We start from the raw sequence: 7,003 nt of genomic DNA on the forward strand, positions 1-7,003 counted from the left end.
GGAGCTTTGCTACGGGGGGGGCGGAGCTTTGCCGTGGGAGGGCGGAGGTTTGCTGTGAAGGGCGGAGCTTTGCGCATGCGCGCTGTCTCAGGGGCGGAGCTTCGCCATGGGAGGGTGGAGCTTTGCCGAGGGGGCGGAGCTTCACCGGCGCATGCGTGCTGTGTGCAGGGCAGAGCTTGGCTGCAGAGGGCGGGGTTTGCCGCTGGGAGGGCGGAGCTTCGCCAGCGCCTGCGAGGTGCATCGGGGGCGGGCATCGCGCCGTGGGTGGAGCTTCCCCCCGCGGAGGGGCCAGCGGGAGCCCGGGGCGGAGCGGAGCGGTCGTTGGGCTGCGGCTGCACAGAGCACACAAAAGCTTAAAAAACCAAACCCCCCCCGGCAAAAAAATAACTCGTCCAAACCACCAAAATGGCCGACACAGTCCTCCCGGATCACAGAGAAGGTCGTCCAGACCATAGAGATGAGACAGAAAGTCGTCCCAGATTCTAAAGACTGTCCTTCAGACCATCGAGATGCAAGCGGAAGTCCTCCCGGAGTATAGGGCGGCTCCGCAGACCATGGAGATGACACCGAAAGTCCACCCAGACCATTGAGAAGGTCCTCCAGACCATAGAGAGGAGACAGAAAGTCCTCCCAGATGCTAAAGACTGTCCTTCAGACCATCGAGATGCAAGCGGAAGTCCTCCCGGAGTATAGGGCGGCTCCGCAGACCATGGAGATGACACCGAAAGTCCACCCAGACCATTGAGAAGGTCCTCCAGACCATAGAGAGGAGACAGAAAGTCCTCCCAGATGCTAAAGACTGTCCTTCAGACCATCGAGATGCAAGCGGAAGTCCTCCCGGAGTATAGGGCGGCTCCGCAGACCATGGAGATGACACCGAAAGTCCACCCAGACCATCGAGAAGGCCCTCCAGAGCATAGAGGTGAAACGAGAAGTCCCCTGGATGATACAGAAGGTCGTCCAGCCCACAGAGATTAAACTGGAATTCCTCCCAGACCATGCGCGGTGCGTCGCGGGCGGGCATCGCGCGGTGGGCGCAGCTTCCCCCCGCGGAGGGGCCAGCGGGAGCCCGGGGCGGAGCGGAGCGGTCGTTGGGCTGCGGCTGCAGGCAGGGAGGAGGTGAGCGGGGAAGCCCCGAGGAGGGCGGCGGTGCCTGGGGGGGGGAGCGGCCGGGCCGGCGGGAGGCACGGAGCGGGGAGGGTGCGCTGCCATGTGGGAGCCGGGCGGGCGGGGCTTCCCGGAGCCGGGCGGTGGGGGGGGCGCCGCGCCGGTCCGGAGCCGGGCGGTGGGGGGGGCGCCGCGCCGGTCCGGAGCCGGGCGGTGGGGGGGGCGCCGCGCCGGTCCGGGGCCGGGCGGCGGGGGTCTTCCGTGCCGAGCGGCGCCGCGCCGGGGCCGGGCGGGCGCCGCGCCGGTCCGGGGCCGGGCGGCGGGGGGGCACCGCGCCGGTGCGGGGCCGGGCGCCGAGCCGCGTCGGGGCTGGGCAGTGGGAGGGCGCCGGGTCGGCGCCGGTCGTGGGGGGCCGGCTGCAGCCGGTGGCGGGGGCTGCCCGGAGCCGCGCTGGGGGCTCGGCGGGGCTTCCACGTGCGGCGGTGGCGCGGTGAACGGTGTCCCCGCAGGATCCCAAAGCACGGAGGGCTGCGTCCCCTGGCATCCGGGGCTTTTGGTCGGTCACGTTGGTTCCCCGGGGCATGCCGGGAGGTGTAGTTTCTAGGGCCGTGGCTGCCGGACAAACCGCTTCCTTTTTTGCCTCCTCCTTTCCCAGCGTCACCTTCTGCGTCCCGGGAAGAAAATCCCGCGTGGGTGATTCCGCTCGGCGCTCAGGTAATCGCGTGTCTGGGGCTGCGGGAGCGGAGAGAAACCCTTGCCGGGTCGAGGACGCTCCAGGGGTGCCACATCAAAGCCAGAGGAAAGGCAAAGCCGCTGCCCGTGCAGAAAAGCCGATGACAAATTGCAGCTGAGAGAGCGCGCCGCGTTCCTGCAGTGCTCCCTTGGCAGTTTCGGCTGTTTGCCTTCCGGGCAAAAGAACAGACTTTCCTCTAGGAGAAATGAAGAGCTGCCTGTTCCCTTCTTTAGGGTCCGGTGTTTCTCTTCTGGTCGGTCGTGCTACTTTGATGGGCGAGCTGGAAATAGCCTGTTGTTTTGATACGCAGAACTAAATTGTTAGTAACATGCGGTGTCAGTAGAGTTCATTTTGGAGCACCTAGGTGCCAGTGGAAACGTCAGGAATGAAACGCGATGGAAACCGATCTTTAAACTTTAGTTTTCCTTGGTTTTTCTTTGCCATCAGAGCGTCGATGGCACGGTGGCCTGTGGCTCGGTGCACGTTCTGTTCCGTGGAGCCTTCGGTCTAGGACTTTGAAGTAACAAAGTTTGTCCTTCCAGAAAAGGGCTAGTCGCTCCTAGGATTGAGGTGTGGGCTTGGAGAGTCTCTTAAGCACGTGCCTAGAATTAAAGCCGAATTTCACTTCGTGTTGCTGCTGTTTGTCTTCACTTTCATTCCTTTCGCCACGGCTCCATCGTGAGCGGGAGCTCTGAATCATCCCTTTTTTTCAGTCTCGCACACGTTTTTTTACCCAAGGAGGTGCTACGTTTAGAAGTTAAGGAGTTTTCTCACAAACGCGTCGGTCGATGCAATTGCGTTGTGATTGTTAAAACCCCCAAAATAACACCGGTCTTACAGATCTGGCCTATTTCTTCTGAACACGGATTCGTCGCGTGCAAATCGGGATACAGATCGTCTGCGCTTCCTGCTCTGTGGAGGACACTGTGCTGAGACAGGGGTGAGCTCCCAAAGGAAAAAAAATACAAGGTCATGGGGTTTTTTTGTTTGTATTTGGGGGCGGGGGGGTGGATTTAAAAGAAAAAAAAAGAAAAAAAAAGAGTGGAATGTTGCCTGGTGGCAGCCTGCAGAGCTCTTTTGCTGCCCGGCCTCTCCTTTTCCTCTCTTGAAGTCCTCTTTTGTGGCTGCAATTGTCGTTTGGAGAAGTTCGGAAGAGCAGTTCAGGGACTTGCCTGGGCCCGTGTGCTAGTAATACCAGGAAGGGAAACGCTTGAACGGATAGCAAAGAAGTTGGCTCCAAGTAGAGGTTCTGAAGGAAGAACAACGATAACAGGAAGCAAATAGCAAGTTACCAAAAAATGGGCGCGTGTCAAACGCCTCCGAGTTTTATTGCCGAATGTTGTTTGGCACTATGTTCCAAAGGGCTCTTTTTTCCTTTGCTCGGCTGTAGCCTTCGCAAGACTTCACAAAACCGGGCAGCTTGGGACTCCTCCCCAGCTTTATGCTACAGGTTTTTTTTCCTCTCTCAGCAGAGTGTCAGCTGCCGCCGTTTCACCGTGGTCGCCCTTTCTTCTGCCGTGAAAGCGCAAGACGGACGGAAAGGCTGCGTAGCGGTCTGCGAGTACAAGGTACGTCCGCGATGCGTGTCCGCGTTTTTCCTAAGGCGCTTGGAGCATGGACTTCAAAGTTAACGTCAAGAATGCGCCAGCTCTCCTTCCTTCTGTAGTTTTTCTAGGAACTATTGTAACGCAGATCCTAAAAGGAAAAGAAGGTCTGCGCTGGAGCGTGTTCTGCCTGTGCAAAGCCGACTTCCCTCCGTTTATTTTGCCTTCCTGAAAGCGCAATCTTCTGTTTCTGTGCGCTTACTAGGAAATGATATTGGGACAATAGTTGCGTCCTAAAAGAGGAAAGACGCCGATTGTGAGAGTTCAGGCGTTCAGAAGAAACAGGCTTTGTTTTCGTCATAGAAGCTGTGTGCTTTTTTCAGTCAATAAGTTTTGAAAATATCTTAGAGTAGTCCTTGAAAAGCTTACTGAGATACTAGCGTCCGTACTAAAAGCGATCCAGGTCCAAGGAGAGACGTGGACAAAAGAGGAGGAATCGGCCTCGAAAATTCGTGTGTGTGATTAAAAACGTTCAAAACTGTAAATACGGGTGTGAGGCATTGCAGTAGAGAAAAATCTCTCGCCTTTATATATATATATATATATATATAAAAATAATATTCATATGTATATATACAGAATTCATATATATATATATATATATAAAAAGAAGGATTTCCAAATACAAACCTATATCTGCTGTATTATATAAATGATTCAAAAATAATTTTCTGTCTTTTTCCGTTTTTTCCGTCTCCGTTTTAGTTCACCGATGCGGGTTTTTAAATCACTTCCTGATGTCCTGTTTTTTAATTTTCCCAATTATTTCTTGTCTTTCCTTAGTGCCCTTGCTTTTTAAAATTTTGTTTCTGCATCTCTGTTTTAGTGCACTGTCCCTAATGCTGATTGCTTTTTAAGTTTTCTTTCTATGCCTCCTTTTATTCCGTTCACTGTCTTTATTTTGAATGATTTCTTGTCTTTCCTTAGCACTGTCGCTTTTAAAAATTTCTGTCTATGTCTGCATTGTAGTTCAATGTTGCTACTTTGTACTGCTTTCCTCTCTTAATCCTTTGGCTTTTAAAATTTCTACTTGCATCTTGTTTGCTGTCATTGATTTTTAATTATTCTTTCTTGTTTTTCCTTAGTGCCATCACTTTTTAAATCTTCTTTTCCATCTCCATTTTAGTTCACCAATGGGATTTTAAAATTTTTTCCTTATTTCCTTAATCACCATTGCTTTTAAAAGTTTGTCTGTTTTTATACCATTTCCTGTCTTTATTTTGATGTATTTATCTTTAATTATTTTTTTGTCTTTCCTTAGTGCCCTACCTTTTAAAATTTTCTTTCCACAGCTCTCTCTTAGTTTGTTTTCTTTTTCTTTTAGTTTTCTTTCTATGCCTACTTTTATCCTGTTCACTGTCTTTATTATTTAATGATTTCTTGTCTTTCCTTAGTGCCTTTGCTTTTTAAAATGTCTATTTATGTCTGTGTTGTAGTTAGCTGTCACTATTTTTTAGTGCTTTCCTTTCTTAATCTTAATATTTGGGTTTTCCTTTTTTCCTTTCTTAATCTTGATCATTGGTTTTTAAAATTTTCTACTTTTATCTCCTTTGCTGTCATGAGATGTTAATTATTTTTTCTTGTTTTTCATTACTGCCATTGCTTTTACAATTTTTTAATTCTACATCTCTCTTTTAGTTCACAGTTTCGATTAATTTTTTCCTTATTTTCCTTATAGTTTGCCATCGCCGTTTTTTCATTTGCTCAATATGGCTTTAATCTCCATTGCTTTTAAATTTTCTGTCTCCTTTTATCCCCTTTGCTGTCTTTATTGTGCTCTAGTTAATTATTTCTTGTCTTTCCTTGGGGCCCTCCCGTTTTAAATTTTCTCGCTCTGCCTTTCGTTTGCTGTCCCTAGTTTTTAGTTCCCTCCCCTTCTTTTCCCTAATGCTCATGGCTTTGCAAATTTTCTTTCTCTGCCCACTTTTCTCCTGTTCACCATCTGTAGTTTTGAATGATTTCTTGTATTTCCTTAGTGCATTTTTTTTTTTTTATTTCTGCATTGTAGTTCACTGCTGCTATTTTTTAGTTCTTTCCTTTCTCCGTCCTTTGGCTTTTAAAATGTTCTACTTTTATCCCGTTTGCTGCTGTTAGTTTTTGATTGTCCTTTCTTGTCTTTCCTTAGTGCTATCGCTTTTTAGATTTTCTTTCATCATCTCCATTGTAGTTCAGTGATGCTATTTTTGAATGTTATCCTTATTTCCTTAATCAGAGTTTCTTTTAAAGTTTTCTGTCTCCTTTTGTTCCAGTAGCTGTCATTATTTCCCTGTATTTATGTTTTAATTATTTCTTGTCTTTCCATAGTGCCCTCACTTTTTAAATTTTCCTTCTCCATCTCTTTAAGTTCACTGCCACTATTTTTTAATTTTTCCATTTATTTCTCTAATCCCCGTTACTTTTTAAAATTTTCTTTTATTCCGTTCCCAGTCTTTATTATGCTGTTCTTTTAATTACTTCTTGCCTTTCTTTAATTCCTTTGCTTTTTAGATGTTCTATTTTAATCTGTTCTAGCCTGCTGTCTCTATGTTTTAATTTTTCCCTTATCGCCCCCTTTGAAAATGTTCTTTCTATGCTTACTTTTCTTACTTTTGATGCCTTTATTTTTTAATTATTTCTTTTCTTTCTACATCTCGGTTTTAGTTCAGTCCCTATTTTTAAATTTTTCCATTTTATTTCCCTAATCCCCCTTGCTTTTCAGATTTTTCTACTTTTACCTCGTTCACTGTCTTTATGTTGCTGTCTTGTCTTTTAATAATTTCTTGTCTTTTGTTAGTGCCCTTGCTTTTTAGAGTTTCTTTCTGCATTTATTTTAGTTCACTGTCCCTATTTCCTAATTTTTTCCTTTGTTTCCCTAATTCCCCTCTGCTTATTAAATCTTCTTTCTATGCCTACTTTTATTACCTTTGAATTTTTTTAATAATTTCTTGTCTTAGTGCCGTCACTTTAAAAATTTTATTTTTACATCTCTGTTTTAGTTTGCTCTCCTTTATCTCATAATTTTCCCTTTATTTCCCTAATCCCTGTCGCTTTTAAAATTGTCTACGTTTATTCCCTTTGCAGTCTTTATTTTGCTGTCTTTTCTTTTCATAATTTCTTGTCTGTCCTTAGTGCCCTCGCTTTTTCCATGTTCTTTCTCCATCTCTGAGTTTGCTGTCCCTATTTTTCAATTTTTCCCCTTTATTCCCCTAGTTCCCCTCTGCTTATTAAATGTTCTTTCTATGCCCACTTTTATTCCCTTTGCTGTTGTTTAAAAAATTATTTCTTTTTCTTTCATTCGTGCCGTTGCTTTTTAAATTTTCTTTCCACATCTGTTTTAGTTCGCTGTCCCTATCTTTTAATTTTTTCCCTTTATTTCCCTCATACCCATCACTTTTAAAACGTTCTTTCCCTGTCTACGTTTTTCCCTTCGATGTCTTTATTTTTAATTATTTCCTTAGTGCCTTTGATTTTCAATTTTCTTCCTATGTCCCCGTTTCAGTTCAGTGCCCCTACTTTTAAATTTTTTCCTCTATTTCCCTAAACTCTGTTGCTTCAAAAATTTTCTACCTTTATTCCGTTC

The 7,003-nt window shown here is 46.4% G+C and overlaps 1 long non-coding RNA gene across 4 annotated transcripts; it reads left to right on the forward strand.

Annotated features, from left to right (window-relative positions):
• The first annotated feature begins 310 nt into the window (after positions 1-310).
• LOC148051644 (uncharacterized) lies at positions 311-4,572 on the forward strand. Of its 4 annotated transcripts, XR_015699783.1 has the most exons (5): positions 325-1,119; positions 1,763-1,821; positions 2,681-2,780; positions 3,313-3,408; positions 3,507-4,572. It is a non-coding gene; the product is annotated as an uncharacterized LOC148051644 (long non-coding RNA). The 4 variants fall into 4 exon arrangements; XR_015699782.1 differs by having other exon boundaries at positions 311-1,119; positions 1,763-2,780; positions 3,310-3,408; XR_015699781.1 differs by having other exon boundaries at positions 312-1,119; positions 1,763-2,809.
• The last annotated feature ends 2,431 nt before the right edge of the window (positions 4,573-7,003 follow it).

This window comes from Nipponia nippon, unplaced genomic scaffold (assembly GCF_047370975.1).
Source record: "Nipponia nippon isolate SJK-2023a ecotype South Korea unplaced genomic scaffold, ASM4737097v1 scaffold_6, whole genome shotgun sequence".
Classification (NCBI taxonomy): Eukaryota; Metazoa; Chordata; class Aves; order Pelecaniformes; family Threskiornithidae; genus Nipponia; species Nipponia nippon.